The sequence below is a fragment of the Dysidea avara genome, chromosome 8 (assembly GCF_963678975.1).
Source record: "Dysidea avara chromosome 8, odDysAvar1.4, whole genome shotgun sequence".
Lineage (NCBI taxonomy): Eukaryota > Metazoa > Porifera > Demospongiae > Dictyoceratida > Dysideidae > Dysidea > Dysidea avara.
In genome coordinates this window covers 36,633,836-36,657,862 of record NC_089279.1, presented here as the reverse complement: position 1 = coordinate 36,657,862, position 24,027 = coordinate 36,633,836, and the positions used below count along the sequence as shown (strand labels likewise).

Sequence of the window (24,027 nt, the reverse complement as noted above, 5' to 3'; positions counted from 1 at the left end):
ATCCATAACATTATAATAGAATGTATTTAGAATGTATAGAGTCATCCGGAACACAAGGACGGAAGATGTGGAAGTTCAGTTTGCGAGTCGATGTATAATGCAATAGCTACTTGACATGATTTGGAGAGAAGTACATACGCGCTACTTGTGAGGTGGGGACGAGGGTGGGGATACCAGATCTCATCTCTTGGTGGCCACGTGACGGTTAGTATAAAAGTGTTGTGATGAGATTTGAATTATTATTTAGACTCCAGCAATCGACTATGTTCTCATGTGTATGTATTTTGTGTGTGGTCTCGCGCCCAGACCTCTTTTTCTTTTGTCTGGGGGCTAGAGAACAAAGTAGATGTAACAACTTTAAAGTTTAAACAGGTTGTAGGACATACGAGGCGTCCTACAGACCTTCATTCAGCACTTGTGGCCTTGTGCTGTAAAGCCTTAATAAAAAAATAATAAAAATCTTAGTAGACATTTTTGTGCAGCTGGATCTACAACTTTTGGGGATCCCTGATAAGTATTGTTAACAAAACAAAGTGAGAGTGGTGAAATGGCGTATGTGTTTGCTTTATCCTCTGCATCCAAGGGCATGCACACACACAGTTTACTTCTAGTCTGGCTACCCCTTCACATGTAGTAACGGTCTGGTATGAGTTGTACTGATTACCAAAAACTGGTGGTCTCGCATAGCCAGGCCTTCTTTTGTGTGGGGGCGGGGAAAGAAAAGGGTCTGGTGAACATAGTATAGTATCGTCGTTGGGCTATCCCGAGATCGTGGGGTTTCTACTGTTCAGCTTCTGGATTGTTTGTGGGTGTGGATGACGTTGCATCATATGAGTTCTGTTGCCATAGATATAAAGCGTGATCCACTGATCTTTGCATCATCACGTTCTATTACCATAACTACTACTTTTACTGCTTCCCTGTGACATATTCCTATCACTAAACATGATACAATAATAGTATACAGTTTGTTCCTGATCAAGATCACTAGGTCACCTGTCTAGGAGCTATCATAGAATTTAACATTATGATTATTGTGTAGTTTGTGAGGTGACTGAGTATTGTGGCTAAGATACTATAATTGAGATAATCATCCACGTTTTGTCATAGAAACACATTTAAGCACCAAAAGTTAGTATTTCATGTGGTTAGTAGCACGTGTACCAAATGTTTTAGATGGAAAACTCCTTTGGAACTCTAGTATTGTTGGATCTTGTCAACAAAACTGTTTATTTTCATGGAAAACAATCAATATAATCATACAGTACAGTAGTATCAAGAGTTAATAATATAGAGAGGAGAGTGTCTAACGCCGTATAGTCTTGTAACAGATGATTGCGCAGAAGTTAAACTACTTCTTTTCCGCGTAACGACAGACTGGCTTGTATATTTTCGCATTTAACCACAAAGGCTATCCCAGACACAAGGGCGTACGTTCAACTCGATGTTCAAGTTCACCACGAAGAGTATCGCTCTGTTGCGTAAAGTGTGGCTGTTAACCTCGAAGATAACTCTGGGGAGAGTTTCTGAGAAACCAATAAACACTGAACCAAAGGTGGAGTATCGCTTCGAATTTTCACTGCGTCGCCATGTTACCCTACCTTTGAGCATTCTTCAATTGAAGGAGCACTGTTCCCTGTACATACAGCTCAGTCTTTAGTTCAGTGTTCGAATATTCTCGAGGATTCATCACGGTGCGGCTAAACTAATTGCGGTAAGGAAGCGAACAAATACTAGAAGCCTGTACGTTACACGGAAAGGAAGCCATTTAACTTCTGCGCAATCATCTATTACAGGCCTATACAGCGTTAGACACTCTCCTCTCTTATTATTAACTCTTGGTAATATTGTATAGTAGCTATTAATCTTATCACCCATATTGTCTGTAGTAATAGTAGAGACACTTATTGTACTGTTCTTCATTTGTAACACTGTAACAGATGGAACATAGCTGAAGATGAAGTGTAATGACCACTACACTTTTCAGTAATTGATATTGTTGGGACACTCCTTCAGACTGAAACTTAATTTCATGACATGCCCCGGGGGTGTCATTGTTTCTTCTTTTGATGTGGTATGTGTGGCTTCATTAGTTATGTTATACAATTAGAAGGAAAAAGTTGATTACTGATCAAAGAAAAAAGTAGCCAAACAAGAGAGGCTGCAGATATATCAATGAACATTCAGACTGGATTGATTCCTAATCAAATCTAAAATTTCTACTACTTGTTCTATTCCTTCTAGTGTTAGGCCAGTACAAAGCTTACAGCTGCAACATGATGGCCCATATATCAAACAAGTTGTTTTCCCAGCCTGGCTGGCCAGTAAAGAAAACACTGGAATCATTCTGAGGTGTATTGTGAAGTATTATGGGTCATTCCATGTCAAATCAACAAGGAATTTAGGGTCACCTCTCAGATTTTGACAAAACTTGGTGTGTTTGTAGTACCTGTGGTGCTTATCACTCATGCTATTTTATTGCTCCATACACCCCATAGTTTCTGATTTATGATCACAAATATTTTAATTATTTCATGAAAAATCGGTCCATCTCTAGTTACAAAATTGACTGTAACTTCGCACCGTGTAAATATTTGTGAACAATTGTCAAAGATGGAAGACTGTTGATTGACCTTTCCAGTGACCCTAAATTGTGGGATATCTACTTCAAAAGTACTGTATTAAAAACTTTAATCCTTTATATTTCAAAAAATGCTGATTGAAATTCTTTGGTCTATGTTTGATAAAATTTCTGTGGTGGGACCACAATGGGCTCAAGAGAAATCATGAATTATGTTGTGGTATACAGTGGAATTTTGTACCCTATTATTGCTGTATGGGCGTGTACACCTCCAATAACCACTCCAACAAGGCCATGCCAAGTTTGTCTTACAGAGTGAAGGTGTCTAGGTACAGTGCGACCTGTATTAGTGACCACCTGTATTGAAAGACCACCTAAGTGCTGCAGTTAAGTTATACCTCTTTAATTGGATATCGATGTATAGCACCAAAGCATCAACCCTTTCTAGCAAATTTAAATAATGGTCCTTATTAGACAGGTGGACTTTAAAATTAGATCACCATGCATCCATAAACATGTGAACCTTGTACCATCTCTTCAGAAATACCTTATTTATTAAGTCAAATCCTGCCGTAATGCACTTACATATATAGCCCCACTCCACACTATTCAAGTTACATACATGGCTGCATAGGTACAACAGACCTCCTGAAAAGGGTACCCAGACATCTTGATAGCCAGGATATGTGTTCATGATCTCATTTAATAATTGTACGTACATTTGGACCCAAGACAAGTCTGTGGTTTCTCACTTTATCAATGGTCTAGGGAATAGAAGAGTTGCACTGTATACAGTAGATGCATTACTTGTACCAAGAGTTTTATATGAACACCTGCTTGTATCTCAACGTGTGATTTATAGTACTGTAATTACTAAATGGTTTTTCAAAGTATTTTGCATTCACACTTTGAAGATCAGTACAGGCAAATGTTAAATACACATGAAAACATGGTCAACATGTTTACCTGCTGTGTGAGTATGTGCATGATTTATAGTACCACTCAAATGTAATGTTGTCTCACGAGAGTGTGAGCAATTAAAAAGCTTGCTAATTAAAGGGCGTGGCACCTGTTTCACTCGAGTATTCATCCCGTTTCATTAAGGATGAATACTCACAAGCATAATGGGTGCCATGCACCTTAATTAGTGAATTATTTAAATCACTCGTACTCTTGCGAGACGACATTGCGTTTGAGTGGTACCGTATGACTTGATTTTCAAAGTGGTCATAAATGAGATACAAGTAATACATGTATATACATACATGTTTAACCATACCAATCAGATGCTCATAAAAGCCTCCCTACTAGGGTGCAAAAGCTGTTGTGAAATTCCACTGAATGCCCTCACAGGAGAAAAAAAAACTTGACAATTCATTACTCTTCAGTACTCTAAACCATAGGTGATCCATTGTTGATTTGACCAATCGAAACTGGGGTGCATTATCACAAATTATCAGCCTAGGTCGACCTCTTCTCGAAATAAATCTTCTAACACAACCCAGAAATACCTGAGTTGATAATCCCTTCACCATCTCCAAATGAATTGCGCGAATAGTTAAACATGTGAAGAGACAAGTCCACATTTTCACAACTGAATCACTTTCTTTAACACTGATAGGCCCAAGATAATTCAGTCCAACATACTGAAATGGCTCTGATCTTGAGACTCATTAACGAGGCCAAGGTAGCATAATTGGTAAACAAAAGGAGGGTCCATTATGTCTTTTGCAGATCACACACTGCAATAAAACTCATGCCCCACCCAAAACTCTTGACGGAGATAATTCAAGGTATGAGACACTCCCACATGTATGAGTCTCCCATGCACTTCCAATATAACTAAATTCAAAAAACAGTTCTTGTGAGGTAACAACAGTTTGGGATTTATTGTTTCGATATTTGTATCAGCATTGGCATATCGTCCATAACACCTTAGTATGTGATGATCATCTTTCTTGAGACCCAATTGATTTATCAAACCATGTTTCTTGTTGTCTTTCAGAGCAGTAAACACGTCCTCAAAACAATCTTGTTGAATAAAGTGTATCCATGATAATCCTAACAACTGAATGTCTCTAGTGGAAACTTGTCCTTTATCTGATAAGTCTTGAAAATGGTCACTAATAAACAATCCTTAAAATGGTTTCCTTCAATTCTATTCCAAACCATTGTTTTTGATGAATCTCATAACAAGCACTGAAATACATAACAGCTTTCTAAGAGAGGATACTAGTTTCTTCCAGAGAATTCGTTCAGTAATGGACAACTTCAATTCTATTGCCGCCAAATTTGCAACACAAACACCAATCAATACCCCCCATTAGTTCCAATCTTGGAACAGTTAATTTCTTACATTTCTTCCTCCCCTTAGCAACTGGGACTAATCGTGTCTTAGCAAAAACCAAATTCACTTTAATAGAATGTTCTTCAACAGATCTCAGGTACACTGCAGTAGCATAACAATGTACAGAGACATCACTGAATATCAATAACTGGTTAATTCCTTTGTTTGAACTTTTCACAAATCAAGAGATAGCCAAACTAGGAATTTCAGTGAGCATAGTAGATATGTGGTTCCACTCTCTAGAGAGGTCTTCAGATAATGGCTCATTCCAAGATTGATTGATCTTCCACAGTTTCTGTAGAAACTGTTTGAAGTCCACCTCATTCTTACAAATTTGTATCCTTCCAAACGAACAGAGGATCTTGGCTGCATTGCCAAAATGACCACAATCGACATCAAGTGTGGCTTTAAGAGAGGGTCCAAATTGGAAAGTAATAATTGACTCATCATCCAATATATAATCTTCTTCATAATGTTCTTTCAGTGTCTGTTTGCATGTTGGAAGCAGCTAGAGGTATTATGGCTAGTTCCAACACCTATCCTTCGGCTTCCTGTACTTGATGGGGACAACTTGGTAGGAATTTTTTGGAATCCCTTCTACTCCTAACTTCTCATTTACTATGTAGTAATAACAGAAGTAGTCAATATCTATTTCACCACAACTTGCATTAAACTGGTCCCCTGTTATTAGTTTCATTGTAGTCTTAGAGGAGGAATGTGAAGCTTTAGCGAAACACAGACCTTCCACTTCACTGATTGCTTTCACACGGAGTGAATGAGGCAGACACAGTGTAATGGCTTTCTTTAGCTTTGCCTCCATGCAAACCCAAATTATTGGCAAAACAGGTACAGCGTTCTCGGGAAACACAACTAGGGTATTAATGGTGGCAGCAAATAGCAGCTCTGTACTGCTCAACAAGGACAAAATCTGGAATATTTATTCTTATCTGAATAGAAACTTCCTCCATTAGCATCAAATAATTTTCTTTCCACTCCACCGATCCAGGAGGGGGACAACTTTCAGTTGTTATGTAACTTTCAGTTGTTATGTCAGATGTAAAGAGTAGATTATCAGCTATCTTGTGATCTCAAGTTAACTTCATCCATGGCATCACTTAGTTTACTCTCACACATCTCTGGTAGTTTAGTAGTTGTTTGTCAGATGTAAAAAGTATGTTGAGTAGGTTATCAGCTATTTCCTTTTGTGATCTCGAGTTAACTTCGTCCATAACATCATGAATATGCTGTGTCGGTATGGGCTCCCCATACCAAATGTGCAATTAATAAACTATAGAGTGTACAGAGATGTGCTGCACAATTTGTAATGTTGAATTATTCTCGGACAAGTAGTGTCACTGATATGCTCAACTCGCTGAACTGGAACAGTATTTAACTCCAATTAAGGAACTATGTTTGTATACATTCTATAAAATCATCTATGAATGTGTAATCTTATTACTTCCAAGTTACATCCAATATTCTACACAAGCCACAAGGGGTAATCACTTAAAGTTCATTCAACCATCTACCACGATTGACGCATACAAATTCAGTTTCTATCCATACACCATACAGTTATGGAATAATTTACCTGATTATAGTATCAGCACAATCTCTTGACTTTTTCAAAGTGTTACTAACAAACTTTATTCACTTTGATTGCTACAAATTTGCCAGTTTAATCTGCCAATTACTCAGAGTAGCGTTTTTATATTTAAACATTGAACTTAAATTCGCAAAAGTTTATTTCACCAAATACAATTTAGCTTACCATTCACCAAACTTACCTTCTGGTATCCCCTTCATTATAAACTGTTCAGTGTCTGGTCCCTCACATGTTGTGTTAGTGTATCATCCACTAATAGTCTTATCCTACACATCATGTAGCCAGTCATTGTGTAATACTGTAGGAGTATAGTTTACTAGTGTATGATGTTACTCCTATTAGTGAGCACCAGAAAGTGTTGATGATAAACAGGTTAAACTGGTTGAGCAGCTAAACGTAGTATGTGATGAAGAAACTAGTTAAGGAACCCACTCCTAACCAGGAGGAGACACAGCGATATGTTACTATGGAGGATATCGCTAGAGAAGGTGATTTAGTGAATGAGGGAGGCGGTAACTTAGCCTTTAGTATGGTATAACACAACTAGCCCGTCATCATCTCTGTTAGGATGAACTGAGACAAAAGCCCCGGATATCTCAGTTATTATCAAAGTTGGCAGTGGATGAACCAGTACCCAGTAATCCTAGTGGAACCACTGCTGTTAATAAGAAATCTAACACCAAGAAAAAGGTAGTGTGTCACCATTACCACCTTTGTGTGTCATGGTGACCCTTGGTAGGTCAAGATGGGAACAATCATGGGGGTATACTTGCCGACACTACAGAACATACTAGAAGTGATATTGTTCCTCCGACCGACCTGGATAGTAGGCACTGCTGGAGTAGGACAATCTCTGATCATCATATTATTGTGTTGTTGTTGTGTGAGTGGACATGTTGTGTGTGTGTGTGTGCGTGCGTGCGTGCGTGCGTGCGTGCGTGCGTGCGTGCGTGCGTGTGTAGTGTGCGTGTGTGTGTAGTGTGCGTGTGTGTGAGGGATTTGATATTTGGTACCATTAATGGTTGAATGTAGCTATTAAGTAATCAGTAGGGAGCTAGACCAGACTAGCAGAGGTGTCGGTCATATAAGCTATCTAAAAATTAAATAAAAGTCTCCCCTCCCATATTGAGTATTAGTGGATGATAAACTATATCAACAACTTACCATTGACTCAGTATATACATAATAGTTAGACATCAAAACACAGGGTTCTACAAAATTTAGAAACTTGTGTTGTGGCGCACAAGCAAAGCGAGAGCGCTACTACAGGGCCTGAGGGTTTCTAAATTCCGTAGAACCCGATGTTTTGATGTATAACTAATTTAGACCACAGCTGGTTGTTAGGCCTGCGCCAATTATTCCAGCATAATTTGGGGCATAATAGGTAGCCAAAAACATTGAGCTTATTGCCAGCATAATAGGCACAATTTTTGTGCATTGGTCATCTGAAACTCTGTCTATTATGCATGATACAGAATGGGATAATGCACAAACTAGCTAAAAATCAGATTTACAGCTGCATTGTAAAGAAAAGAGTAGTTAAAGATGGATATACTCTAATAGAACAGTCACTGTATATTGAAATATCATACAGTACGATAGTAACTGTATAGTAGGGACGACAAAGGAGTAGGCGTGGCCCACAAAATAACATTACCCAAAAACCGGCCTTAATTTTCCCTGACGACGATGAGGCAGTATTGGTGGGGTAAAACTAAGACCAAATAAGCTTTCAGATCGACCTGAAATGCTTTCAACAAGTTGCTACAGAATTTAATTTTTTTTTTATTTGACAGAATTTTCTACTTACTGACTGATTCCTTCAGACAAGCGGAACTCGATAACAACTAAGGCTACGGGCTTGATTTTTTCACTGTTCGACGTCGCTTCGGCCCGACAGGTGCCTTTAGGCACACCGCAGTACGTACAATGCATTATTCCTGGACTTACTAGTGTCCTCTTTTGTGTCCCATTCATCTTTGCTGACAGGGAAAGGTGTCGATTTGGTGCGAGCACGTGATGGCTTCCCTATGAAACGGAAATTGTCTGTATTTTTCATAGTGGCTATTTTGATTGCAGAGGTGCTTTTCAAACAGTCCTTGATTCGTATTGCTGTGTAACGGGTTGAATATAGCCGACAGCGAAGCGTAATGGATACTTCACTTTTCAGACGATAATTGGGCTGACAATGACAATAACTACCCCTCAAACATGTTAATTTCATAATACAACGTTCCTATTTAGCTTTCCCTTCATTACTGCACAAAGAACTTAACATCAATCAAATTACCTTTCTACCTCGTGGTCCTCAACCAAAGTAGGGGAAATTTATGGCACCTTGTTTAGAATATGATGTTATTTTATATGAGATGGGTGTGACCTATTCAGAAATCTGGAACGTTTTTGTTTATATACTTAATCTCACCTTTTGCAAAAAGCAAAAGTCAACTATTGATTAATTTCATTTTTGTAGTTTGTAGTTTGAAGACATGACTAGTTCAGTGGATGCATTTTATCAGTTAATAGATATTTTTAACTGAGCAAGTCATAGGAAATGTCTTAAGAATTTGCTCAGACACACTATTATGTCATTGTCTCACTTATTAGACTATTGAGTATGCTTTTATGTAAGTTTACTGGGATACTTGTAATTTACACCTTCTGGCACAACCCTAATTCTTGTTTTGCCCCGTACTACATGACAAGGTGGGATTCACACTCTGGGAAGCCAGTTAATCTCTCAATCGGAATCTTTCTTGTTGCTCTATTATCATTCATGGGACACAAAAGAGCTTTCATCAAATGTCCTCTTCTACATGGTGTAAGTTAACAGTCAGCTTTCCTTTAATCCTCACTCATCCCATATAGCTGTGGGGGAAAACATTAATAGACTTGTAACAGATGAACTGATCATAGGGTTTATCTAGACACTGTTTATATGTAGTGATATAATTAGGTGCTTAAATGTGTAATGCGAGTATCCATGGTAGCCCCTGGTGTTAATGTTAAAGTACAGAAAGTATCATGGAAGAGCTAAGCTGAGTGTAAGAATCAACTTAACATCCTTGGTTTGTGAGTTCTACCTTCTATTACTTGAAACTGCATGAAAAATAGGTTTCACCATGCATATATCTGGATTTCCAAATTTTGACAGAAATATATCGGAAATGAAATCAATGACACTGACAGGTAAGCTAGCATTAGATTATTCACAATAGTAACCAGTTTCAAGTTTCGCAATAGTTGTACTACTGATATCACTGTTGTACACGATAATATTATGATGTTACCAGAAAACAGTTTGATATATAAAAAAAGTTTGTTAGTTGTGTTACTTAGTACAGTACTTGTACAGATAAATGACTACACTGATGGCTTATGACATCTGCCACAGTACCAGGTATCTGTGCTTGGTGCTTCTGTTAAAAACAAGCATTCCAAATGGAACCATTCACGATAATTTTCACAGCAAACCATTTCCCTTCCATCATCTGGCAATCGACAAATGCAATATACAGTGCATTGCTGGTTCCCTATTGGTTACTCTACGTGTTTTTAAAGTTGGAAACTTTGTTACTGTTCTTATCTCCAGTATGTTTGAAAAGTGTGGTTGCAATTCTGCTTGATTAAGAACAATGGCTGTTGGATCTTCCTTAAACAAGAGAGATGTTACTACAGCAATGTGCCATATAAGGCATAGTCCACAGCTCCTGTTTGCTTTTGTAGATACATAATATGTATATCAAAAGAATTCTTTGTTTTTAAAGTTGGCCTGTCATTTGGATCATTTCACCATTTGCTGATGTAAACAATGAGTTGTACAGAAATATTTTGTTATCAGTAATTTCTAACACTGCCCAGTGTGTTCTACCATTAATATGTATTATCTGTAGTGACTGTGTGTGGCCTTCTTGGGGAAGGGTCATTGTGGCCTTCTTGGGGAAGGGTCATTTTGTGCAGAACTAGTGTGTTATAGAGACCACCAACCTCTTTTAATTTCTCCCTGGCTATACTGTGGAAATCATATACATGCACATCTGATAATTCTTTTCCACTGACTATTTGCTGTCAATCTTTTTTTTTTAACAAAACTCTGCCAGATTTTATCCAATGATCCAGGGTAGCTGGACTGGTTTCGTCGTTAACGGTAATCACCTCTACTTACTTGGAAGCCATGTTTGTGTCCGTCATGTTGCTATCTTTTAATGTACTTTTTAAGTAGAATAAGGCTGATTCTGTTAATGATTTAATGTACTTTTTAAGTAGGATAAGGCTGATTCTGTTCTATGCTTGTCGCTAAACTTCGCTGAAGGATAGCTACACAACTGTAAGTGCAATAGCTAGCCCTTTGTGAGCAATCATGAGTTTAATTGCACATTGTAAAATTTTATTTTAGTGATAATCCTAGTCTACTGGCAACGTAGTTAAGGCTGGAAATGGCTAAAATTCAAAAATCGAGTTTAATAGAAATGTTGGTGCTTTCCTCAAATAACAAATCACTTGCAAATTTAACCCAATCAGAATCTAGATCATAAGTGCCGCAATAGATTTATTGAAATACATTATTTCTATATTTTATAATTACAGTTGAATTAAATACTACGTTGTTTCAGGCCTAGCCGGGTTGATTTGATGGGCTGATAGCTGATAGATGTGACCCTCGTATCGTCTACAATGAAGTTTTGTTCATTTTCTGACATCTCCCACATGATTTCTGATTTCCACGTGATTTCTGATTTCTCCAGAGTAGTGTACAAGATTTCTTAAAAGTGTGGGACTGGACTACAGAGCCTAACAGGGTATGTGTGATCACATGATCCAGCTCACATGATCCCATCATAACTATAGGGCTCCACGACTACTACAAGCCATCGCTAGGGACAACCTCATTCCATTCCTGAAGATGTTTGGATACTCATCTGCTCAAGGGGAGCCAACCTATGCCCTCATCATGACGGCCATCATGTCAGAGTTTGGAGTGTTAATAGCTAGTGTGGATGCTGTAGCTCCTATACTATCAATGTAAGTGGGTGTGGCTAGTTCTGCATACTTGTGACCAGACCCTCCCCCTTACTGCTTGCAGATTCTTTCTCATGTGCTACATGTTTGTCAACGTGGCGTGTGCCCTTCAGTCACTACTACAAGCTCCTAACTGGAGACCTCGCTTCAAATACTACCACTGGTGAGTGTTGTATACTAGTGAACAACATGTCAAATGTTTGAAGTATTCACTAGTACCTGCTAATATTGATGATGTCATATAACATATCATTACAGGACATTATCCACAGCTGGAGCTGTGTTGTGTTTAGCTATGATGTTTATTAGTAGTTGGTACTTTGCTCTGGTTGCCTTGGTGATTGCTGTGGTGATCTACCAGTACATTGCTTACTGAGGGTAAGTGATGTAGTAGTAGTCGTGGTAACTGTAGTCTTGATAACTGGGTGATAAAACATGATCACTCAAATTCTTAGTATTCCTAACCCATTTCCTAAATGTGATTGTCTCAGCAAAATCCCGACTTGTTTGCACACCTTCTGAAAATTGTTTTATTCTCTCAACATCATCTGAATTGTCCAAGGAATGGTTCACCAAAGTTTCAGCCTTCTGTGGTGAGTAGTTTTGGAATTATAACGCTATACAGTAGGAAGAGCCAAATAATCGGTTTGCACAGCAGCTATATTGAAAATAAACTACAGACACTTACTTACATTCTCTTCTGTATGCATTAGTCTACAACATTACAATTTAGCTTAAAATGTTCACCATGGATTTGCAAGTCAGCCAAGTTATAGTGTTAGCCCTGTAATCACTTACACATATGTGGCGGTTTAGTTGAAGAGATGACGACGATCTTGCTAACGCTTTACTGCATCGTAAACAAATGCATGTAACATACACACTGTTGGGGCTACAGGAATGAAACAAAAAATTTCAAACTCTCCATGAGCAGGCAAATAAGATGGTATATAGTTTTGAGTCTTCTTTCTCCAAGTAATGGCCCAATAAAAACTTCTTTTTAGCATACAATTTTTTTTTAATTCAGATTTTCTCAATACCGATGCTTGTGCGAACAAGTCTGGTTTTGCTGAAACGGTCACAAATTAAATGTCATGTGACCATGTTTTATCATTGATCCCTATATATGACATACACTACAGGGCAGAGAAGGAATGGGGAGATGGTAAGAGAGGTCTCAGTCTACAAGCAGCTCGTTACTCACTACTCAGACTAGAGGAGGGTCCTCTACACACAAAGAACTGGAGACCACAATTACTAGTTCTCATTAGACTACACCCTTCACAGCTCACCCCATCACAACCCAACCTGTTGTCATTTGCCTCTCAGTTGAAGGCCGGTAAGGGACTCACCATGGTAACCAGTGTTTTGGAGGGAAATATCATCAATAAAGTTGCTGAGGTGAAGGCAGCTAAAGAGGTGTGTCCATTAGCTCACATGATCAGTTGTTATTGTACCAGTATACAGACACTAAAGAGAGTTGTTGACACATATAAGATACAAGGTTTCTGTAAGGTGTTGGCTGTACCTGATGTTAATATGGGACTAGCTCAAATGTGAGTAACCTGTTTACTGTATAGTGGGTATATTGTGACGGGGAAGTTTATTAAGCTCGTTATGAATGAATGGGCTTCATTACAGTTAAACAAGTTGAGCAACTTTGTATGGCTAGTAGCCAAAAACCAGCTTCACAATACCATCCTGGTACCTTGGCAGTATTGGTTAGGTATAACTAAGCCCAAAAGTGCCTTCAGTACAACCATAAATGCTTCCAATAGATTGTTACCGATCTTTTTGATTAAATTGTTCAATGGGATTTTCTACTGACGTATTGTCTGCATGATGCCTTCAACACATAACTCGATAATGGCTAAGGCTGCAGGCTTTGATTTTTTACTGTTCAATACCGCTTTATCCCGAGACATGCCTTTTGGAATACCACAGTACGTACAATGCACATATCATGGACTTATCTTCGTCCTCTTTGTGTCCCATTTCTTTTTGCTGACAGCCCAAGGTGTTGATTTGCGGTAGCACAATGGCTTCCCTGTGTTTGTGTTCAGTCATTATACACATGTTGGCTAGCCCCTCCTAAACTGTTTCAGGTACAGTTTAGGATGACAAATGATTCCTGTTTGTAAACAGAAATCATCTGTATTGACTGGATTGAATGCAGAGGCACTTTTCCTACTGTTGTTCATTTGTAACACTGTGAAATGGACTGAACATAGCTAAAGCGAAGAGTGATAATGGCCACTTCCTAGTCCACTTCAGTGATTGATAGTTGGTGCTTGTGAATCAAAGACTGTAGCAAAAGATATATTTTAGCAATTTTACCCTTCACAAATAACCCACAATATGGTATCTCACCTGTTGCTAACCATGTGCCATCATCACCATGACTACAGTATCCAGGGAAGTGGTCTGGGAGGCCTGGTACCCAACACAGTGTTGTTGTCATGGCCGGACACCAAGAGGAAGAAACAGTCATGGAAGGCATTTATAGGTATTCCTAGTGTGTAGTGTTCATTAATTAGATGTTGTGCTGTTTATAGAAACTGTGAGGGTTGTCATGGCAACTGAGAAGGCACTAATAGTCACCAAGGGTATCAACGGGTTTCCTAGCAGCAACAAAAAGTGTCGTGGTAACATTGACATATGGTGGGTAGTTCGTATCCTTTAATAATCCTCAGAGGAGGGTTGATGACACATCATAACCATTTGACTAGAGCTGGGACACAGATATACACAATTTGTCCTTTAAAATATTTGGTATTGATCTGAGGTATCTACTTATAACCATTTCTTTGATATCACAAGATTGATAAATGATGATGTGTTACCAACATCCTCAGTATAATCACCATGGTTACCTGAGGAGAATCACCTTAACTAATATAAACTACAGATGATGGTGGATTATTAATGTTGTTACCATTCCTGTTACGACAACACAAAGTATGGAGACAGTGTCACCTTCGTATCTTAACTGTAGCTCGTATCCTATCATTGATATATGGATTCATGTGTGTTAGTAAACATGTTGTAGTGTTGATAGTGTTCAGTAGTTGTGTTGTCATAGTATCCTCACTTGGTATCAAGCTAGCCCTACTTGAGTAGAACAGGCAAATGAACATATTTGTGTAAATTGTTACTTTTGCAAGAAAGTTGCTAATACCAAAAACCTTTTACCATTGTGTTCACCAAACAAGGAAAGTACATCAAATATGGAGGTGTGTCACAGGCTGGAGTGTGTACTGCTAACATAATGGATATGTGTTAAGAAATTAATAAGTTGATAATTCCTAATATGGTAGTCATAAAATACATAACAGTGATACATCACTCAATAACATGATACATTACCACTACACTGAAACCTGTTGTGATGTGGACACCTTGGGACTATCCAGTATAGTCCTGAATATCAAGGGGTCCAGGTCAGTTTATTGGTAGTACAGTGAAACCTGTCTATTCTGGTCATTATAGGGACAAATTTTCTGACCTCATTAAGGAAGTGGCTGCATTAAGCAGGTCACTGTACACAGTTGGCACATGTGGGGATTCATAAAATGGCCAGTTTATACAGGTGACCTCTTTATGCAGTGACCTGGTTAGACAGGTTTCACTATCAAATAGTACAGTCGTACTGTTTAGTAGGGTTCTCCTAAAGTGACGAGTGCTGCTAAAAAAACAGCATCTAAAAATCACCATGGAAACATCATACACACCGAAAATCACCTTATATGGAATAGTCTTAGTCCATTCAGTATCAATTACATTATTAAAAACAAGAAGCATCCACATATTGAATTTTTAAAACATCACCACAATTCGAAGTTTCATCGGACTACCTGCCTGACCACAGTCGTAAAGGAAGAGATGAAACGAAGCAGCTCATGGCCACCATAGCAACAAACTTACTGGTAAGATATGTGCCTTTTGTAGTTCAGATGAATGTCTGCCTTCTGCACTTTGCCATTTCTTTTATCTTCAATTAAATGGTCATCTTCTTCATGGAAACCATACCAAGTCGTTACTTTTTCCCTATTTTAACACTTTCCTTGAAGGAACATATTTAGACACCACAAAACTATTTGAGGTGCTCAACAGACTGTAGTAGCTAAGCTGCACTTTGAAAACAATCTTCATGCTCCCTTCAACAATCAGACCTTTAGCTCTGTAGGAAAACAGAGACATTGTACCACATGGATTAGTATGATCCACTGTGTAACTGAGTGGTGATATCGAGATACTCTAATACAGCAGTCACAGCCACACACATATTTCATAGCTGTGCTCTTAGCAAAAAGTTAACAAACTAGTGCAAATTTAAAAATGAAATAGGGTTCGAGCAGTGAAACAAGAGATGATGGAGCTAATCCCTAGCTACTTGGCATTGTAGTAATGTGGTCTACTTGTAGGAGTAGTGCCAAGGTAGGGATTTTCCCACATTGCTACAATGCTAAGTAGCTATGGATACTTCCTGATAGCTACCATCATCTCTTGTTTCATTGCTGGAACCCTACTTCATTTTTAAATTAATAATTGTTTATTGCACTATTGTATTAAGGATTAACCACAAACCAGCTACCTCACAATACATCCATGATGCCTTGGCAGTATTGGTTAGGTATAACCAAGCCCAAATGTACCTTCAGTGCAACCCTAAATGCTACCAATAAGTTGCTGTGAAATATATTGTGTGCAATTTTCTGCTGACTTAGTAACTGCCGGATGTCTTCAGACAAGCGTAACTCGATAATGGCAAAGGCTACAGGCTTGATTTTTCACTGTTAGATGTTGCTTCAGGTGCCATACCACAGTACATACACCATGTGTATCGTGGACTTACCTTTGTCCTCCTTTGTGTCTCATTTATCTTTGCTGACAGTGCAATGTGTCAATTAGCAGTAGCTCATGCCAATGGCTTCCTTGTGTTTGTAATGGAAATTGTCTGTATTTTTGTAGTGACTGGAGAGGTGCTTCTAGCATGTGTTCTTGTGGTGCTATATTCTTCATAGGTGGGATTAAATGTTCACTAATATATCTTCAGGTGTAGATGACCTCCCTTGTTTTATTTTTGTGATCCTTAATCAAACTTGAAATTCCTAATTTAACTTAATTATTAGTTTCTCATCAATCAGTACTCAAAATATCACTTCGGGAGGGAAAGTATTATTAACTGGATAGTGGAACAAGTACTTAGAAGAATTTGGAATTTTTAACTAGAGTAGGGACCATAGTACATTGAGACTAAAACAAGTTGGAATAGTGCACGATATTAAATCACAGTAAAACAATAAGAAGTGTTATATCTCTACTGTGCATTTCCATTATGGTATCTTGAGCACAGTAGGGATATAACACTTCTTATTGTTTTACTGTGATTTAATATCATGGACTACTCCAGCTTGTTTCAGTACTTTTTATCGATGTGTTATGGTCCCTACTCTAGTCTAAAATTCCAAATTTTTCTGTGTACTTGTTTGTTAACTTTTTTTGTAATTAATTGTTATGACTGGTGAACCCACGCATACCACATCTGAAAAAAAAATAGCGCCATGCACCCCAATTATCGTCTGAAAAGTGAAGTCTCCATTACACTTTGTTGTCAGCTATGTTCAACCCGTTACACAGCATTTCGAATCAAGAACTGTTTGAAAAGCACCTCTGCTATCAATAGCCACTATGACAAATACAGACGATTTCTGTTACAAAGGGAAGCCATCACGTCTGTCGGGCTGAAGCGATGTCGAACAGTGAAAAAATGAAGCCCATAGTCTTAACCGTTTACACTTGTCTGAAGGCATCAGTCAATTACTCAGTCAGTCAGTCAGTCAGTCAGTCAGTCAGTCAGTCAGTCAGTCAGTCAGTCAGTCAGTCACTAGAAAATTCCGTTAAATAGATTTTTGTTTTAAATTCCATAGCAACTTGTTGAAAGTGTTTCGAGCCGATCTGAAAGCTTGTTTGGGCTTAGCTTTACCTAACCAATACTGCCTCATCATCAGGACTGCCTCATCATCAGGACTGCCTCATCGTCATTAGGGGAAATTGAGGCTGTTTTTTGGGTGATATTATTTCTTAGGCCACACCTACTCCTTTGTGGTCCCTACTATTAGCTAGCTAAAATGACTCAGAATGCAATTTTCTTAGACTGCTCCAGCTAGTACTAACTTTAGAAGGTGCTGGATGGCTGCACTCAGCCACTAGTGGTACCAAAACTCCTTGATGAGGTAAGAACAACGATGGTGCAGGTGGGGATGAGGAACTAATAATTAAGTTTAGGTGGACTAATGAAGGGATAGTTTGTGACCTCAACGATTATGAAAGGTGTCCTCAAGTGTCCACATTAACAGGTTCCAGTGTAGTCTTATATAACAGTGAGAATATTAGCAGTGAAAAGTGTTAGTTGGTATAGTAGTGATGTACTAGACCACTCCCTAAGTTAGTTACAACACCTTCCTTTACTATCTTGTTACCAAGTGATGACACTACTACTACTAACAAGAACACTAACTGGTTGCTATGACACTTAACTGACACACACAGAGATGGAAGATAATAGTGTACAGATGAAGAAAGACCTCAAAATGTTTGTATACCAGCTGAGGATTGATGCTGAGGTGCACGTCATTGAAATGGTGAGGTGACCACATCATTGTATACACAGAGCTTGTTCAAGGGACTTGATTATTGGTAATAGTTGATTTTGTGTCACTAAATTATGACAATATAACTTATTTGTCTAAAGCCTCACTAAACTTACAAATTTTGCAAATTTTTCTTGAAGTATTCTATTTTCCATAGTTGTTTTTATGTCTAATCCAGAGAAGTGAATGTTCATCAATTTCTACTCCATACAGTAGAACTATTTCTGTGTAGCTGTAATAAGAACATTAAATAGTTACCGTGATCCACTAAGTATACAGTAGCTGGGTAGGGTTATCACCTAGGGTATTCCCCTCTATCCAGCCGGACTGTGACATATCAGGGTACACATTTGAGAGGACACATTTTATGGAGGAGAGGAACAAGTGGCTAACTGACCTCAGGGTGTATCGTAATAAGAAGCATCGTTTGTATGTGTCTGGTGATGAGGGTGTACAGGATGAGCCACACCCACAACAAGCAGCCGTACCCCCTCAATCCGACAGTGAAGACGACGATGACGAACAAACTGTTCGAGTTCCCTTACTGGAACCTGCCAAAGCATCATCTCCCATATATGCTGCTTCATCGTCAACAGCAGCTAATGATGTTACCATAGAAACTCTACCCTCCAGCCCCACCTCCCAACTTAGCATGTGAGTATCATGTGGTCATAGTGATCATGTGATTCTTTGAATTTCTTTCAGACATGAAGAGAACATTCGTCGTATGAACACATCGGTCAAACTAAATGACCTTATTGTTAGCAGATCACATGATGCTCGTCTTGTACTACTCAACCTGCCAGGACCACCGAGGTACCTTGAATATGAGGAGAACTGTATCCTTGAAAACCATTAGAATGTGTAATACTGTTGAAAGGTTTTGATTAGAGTATATTCTGGGCCATGCGAAGTGTCCTTATTAAGAGGTGTTCTTATTATTAGCTAGGTATCCTTATTAGGAGGTTTCCTGATTTCAGAGGTCTAAATGTGTTTTAAGACATCAAAGCAATAAAAGTCATCTAACAGTATGTTTAAGTAGAGATCACCCCAAAAATTTTACGCGCCACCCAAAATTCTGCCTCATCCTAGAGACATCTTACATAACAGAAATGACCTTTATAGTACTAGTCCATATAATATAGCATTAAATATAACAAATCACAGGTGACCACATATAGAATTTTTTTAAATTGCCAAAAACTCAAACTTTAGTCTCACTGCCTGACTGCCTGCCTGACCACAGTTACGAGGCTAGAGCTCAAACGAAGCAGCGCATGGCCACCATTTTGCACTACAATAACAAACCCACCAATGGGATGTACCTTTTGGGTTTCAACGGGTGTAGGCCAGGCTGCTTGTCTTTTCACCCAGCATAGGAGGAGGTGTTAATTTTCCGTATTAACACTTCCTTTCAGCAGCATATTTAGATGCCACAGAATTATTTCAGAACTGGATTTCAGAAGTGCTTCAGTCCTGGCGCTACTATAAGAGGTACACTAGCTAGATATCTGCACATTCATGATGGGAATTCCATTCACGATAAGTTCACAACCACACCCATCAAATAAAGATCTAGATGGACTAATAGCGAAGGAGTATGGAGACCACACCCCTTAATAATCTAGTTGTTTACTAACAGTAAACAAGCCTTATTGGTCTAGCTACCTACACACCCTTGACCGACTTGAGATACTCTAATACAACAGTCATGTGTGATATTCTAATAGAACAGTCATAAGGTACACTGTAGCAACCTGAGCTACAACAAAAGAACTAGTATTTAAAAAAAAATTAAAATGAAGGGGGGATCAGTAATAAAACAAGAGATGAGAGGTGGTATTACAGCATTGCTTGGTGGGAAAGTCCCTACTTTGGCATATTAACTATAACAATTGTTCAATGCCAAAGTAGGGACTTCCCACCGAGCTATGCTGTAATACCATTATTCATCTCATGTTTCACTACTTTTTATTGCATAGATCCCTACTTCATTTTTAAAGGAACAATTTTTTTTTTAAATATTAGCTTAAACAATAATTGTAGGAATGATGATACAGAAGTGATATAACCCAATAGGGTCCTACGTTAACATAGCCAGTCCTTGCTACTCACCGCCGAAGGGATGCCCTTCAAGAAGAGTGAAGAAGCATGACAATTATTTGTTCAGTGCCACTACTCTGTATGACTGTGTTACCAGTAGGGGGTGTGGTCGATATGATCAATCACAATAGGTCATTAAGGGACGTGTCATGGTGCTCAGTCATTTGTGCTATTAGACGTAAAGGAGTGTAGAAATATATACAAAGTGTATAATATTATCTGTGTGAAATGACTCATGTCTACACGGCAACATGAGAGCTTTAAGTAATTTTGTGGTGTGTGCAAATATGGAAAGTGTTAATACGGATAATTACACCTCCTTTGAGTGAAGATGACAACCAGCATGATTGAAGATAAAAGGAAAGGAAAGGTGCAGTGGGCAGACACTAGTGGGAAATAATATCTGGACAATAGCATGTTGTTAGTATGGATATTGGAATTGTTGCTTAACGTGTTTCAGTAACTAGCTCAGAAATTTGGTAGATCTGCATATCCTTGAACAAATGAAAATTTGCAATGTAATTTATAGTTAGAATGTCGTATAGTGGGAAATTTTTAGAAGGTGTAATTTTCTGATATTTCGGAAACTATAATAATTCCAAAAATAAGTTTTTCGAAATTGTTTATTCATACGTAGTCTACATTTAGGTAAAAATCGTGAGTTGTCATAGCTCTCCTCAAGTACTTCAAGATGTGTAAACAGAGTGATGATACTGGTATTTCTTATTTACCTGTTGACAGCGGTCCACTGGCTAAATAAATGCCTAGTTTTGCAATTGCTGTTGTGGCAGTAGTCACCAGCATGATGGAGATACGCCAGCAGAAGCAGGAAAATTTGAAGCCACATGGTGAATATTGGGTGTACACAGAAAAGAGAAGGCGTAAATAGCAAAGAGAGCAGCTGTTTATGGGATTAGTGCCACTATTAGGCATTACATGAAGTCCATCACAAATGGCGGAGTCCATCACGTAATCCATGACCTGATGATACACACAAGTCTTCACCTTCCTTTCCAGAGCATGATTCCATGTATTTCCGTGAAATGCTGATTGTGGTGTTTATCTGAAAATTTATTTCTGAAATAGTTCACAATGACCATTATCCGAAAATTACACCCTCTGGAAATTTCCCGCTATACAGTGTACAGCACCTTATTGTGATGGTAACTGTTTGTCTACTGACTTAAAGTGACAGGGGACAACCATTTAAAACATGTACTTTAGACTCTGTTTAGGCTGTTTTGGGTGGGTAATAAATCTCATACACTCCCACCTTGTTTTCTAATATACTCCACACCTTCAAGCACAATATTACATATGCTCAAATTCGGGTTTGTCCAATCGCTATGCATTGTTCACGTGTAGTGATTTAACGAGCGCGATTATTTAGTCACGTGAGGACGCATAGTTGCCATGGCGCTAGTATTATCGTAAGAAAACCAGTCGCTTTTGCCGAGCCTACAGCAGAAACAGCCGTGGATGAGATAAGTAATCTGAGTGTAATGTGAAATAGAGTCTAAAGTAGTTATACGGGCACAATGTGGAGTCTATGAAATTTATAAACCCTCAGGCCCTTAGTAGCGCCCTCGCTTCGCTTGTGCACTACAGCCCGGGCCTTCGGGTTTATAAATTTCATAGACTCCACATTGTGCCCGTATAACTATTATGTAGTTAGGTGGGTGGAATTACACAATAACATTATCACATTACATGGATTGGTGCTAAAAACTGATAGAGGCAGCCCATGAGAGAAATGATAATTGACCAGGATGAAATCCTGCATTTATATTGAAAAGGGATTTTAAAATATTTCAAGTGAAATATTTGTTTGCCCACAATTGATAAGTGTATAAGAGGGGACTGTCTATAATACAAAAAAAGCTTAGAGATTTTATTGTCAACGTCTTCTTCTGTTGATTGTAGTTTGATTTTCAAGGGGTGAGGATCAATTATTTTAGCTGAAATATTTGGACCCCTGGTACGGCGGATGGTAGCTCTTCTAGAGGAAGGGTAAAATATTTCAGAGGGGTCTAAATAATTCAAGAAAAAGTGGATCGGAATCCAAGTAATTATATCATTACAGATCCACTAACAACAATCATATAATTCTCCACTAGTTAACTGGTCCACACATTCAATGGAACAAGTTACACAATACTAATCCTGGCTATTGTGTGTACCTGGTCCCTACCTAGCCAACTATGTGTAATGTTTGTAAACATGATGTATCCCTTGACGATAGCCAATCAGATATGGAATTTCTTGATGTACTGACGGAGGGATTGGAACGTATCCTGATGGTTAGGGAGGAGTGGAAATGAGGTCATTACTATATACTCGTAACATCATGTGATCCAATCAATTACTTTAATATTGTCTATTACAACATTTTATAATATATTATAATTTTAACTATCACAATATAATGTAAACCTTATAAGTGTAATTGTTCAATCTACCATCTTGTATATTGTATTCTAATTGTTTGGTATTTCTCTAACAAGGTATGATCTTGTATTGTTTGAGTGCTCTATTGTTACTTATAGCTTTAGTGGGTGGGGCTGTCTTTGTGCACAATGTGATAATGTATTAGCCTTAGAGTTATCAAGCTTCATAAACCCCTTGAGATATTGAGTAACACCAGTTTTAGCTACATCAACAATATTATAATGGTAGTGTTATTATACTACATCATGAACTATGTACACCAGAAGTGATCTGATTGGACAGAACAGGTGATCCAGTGTTTGGCAAAGTGGGTGCACCAAGGTAGTAGGTGTGGGGGGTGTCCCAGAAGCTGAAGTTATTTCATATGTTTTAGGACTGGATTTATTATATAGAGCAGCTTTATACACAAAAATCTCGGTAAATCTTTTTAGCTACTGCTTTCCAAGTGGATCTCATGATCAAGAGTTGCATAGAGATAAAGGACAGTCGTGAGTATAGTTTAGCTAGTTATATTATTAGCCTAAAGTATGGATCATGTGCATTTCATTAAATAGCTAATAATTTTACAAAAAGATATTCTTATCAGAATAAATGTATCTGGCCATGGATGAGATAGTACTACAGATGCTAGTTTGATGCTAGATACTCAGTAGTATATAGCCCATGGAGGATTATCAATAATAGTGTTTTATGTGTAAACACTGTTCTATTAGAGTATTTGACTGATTTCTCAATTAGAGTTATAGAGTATCTCCATCTTGTATGATTGTGTGTGTGGTGGTGAAGGGGCACTATCCACCACTGTAGAAATTACCACAATTTCTACACTAATGTTTTCCTAATTTATATCCATACATTTACCACATGATGTTCTTTTCATCAAAGAGGTTAAGTGTTGATTCAACAGTTATACAAGCCACAAAACTTTCCATGTAGTATAGTTAGTATAACATATTTTAGATACAGTTTTCATCACAGATTCAACCCTTTGATGAGCCATTTTTTGTTGATCATATCTGTCTTTAACTCCTTGAGGCATTACTTATCCATGGTGGCAAAAGTAATAGAACTTATTAAAACAAACAAGTTGGATTTTATTTGAAGTCAACAAGTAATAAAGTTATGACCCATGAAATTCTGTTAATTACCTGCCCCGGCACACCACAAGTACGAAGAACATCAATTTAGCAGCCGATAAAAGGATTATAACTTTGGAATGAAATTACCTATAGTCATTGTTTCTTTTAACAAGAGCTCTGTTTTGTCTTTT

The 24,027-nt window shown here is 38.2% G+C and overlaps 1 long non-coding RNA gene and 1 pseudogene across 4 annotated transcripts in view; both read left to right on the top strand.

Moving 5' to 3' along the window:
* LOC136263716 (solute carrier family 12 member 4-like) lies at positions 1–22,838 on the top strand (annotated as a pseudogene).
* Positions 1–24,027, top strand: part of LOC136265082 (uncharacterized) — a 34,175-nt gene that overhangs the window by 3,997 nt on the left and 6,151 nt on the right. The window lies entirely within an intron of this gene.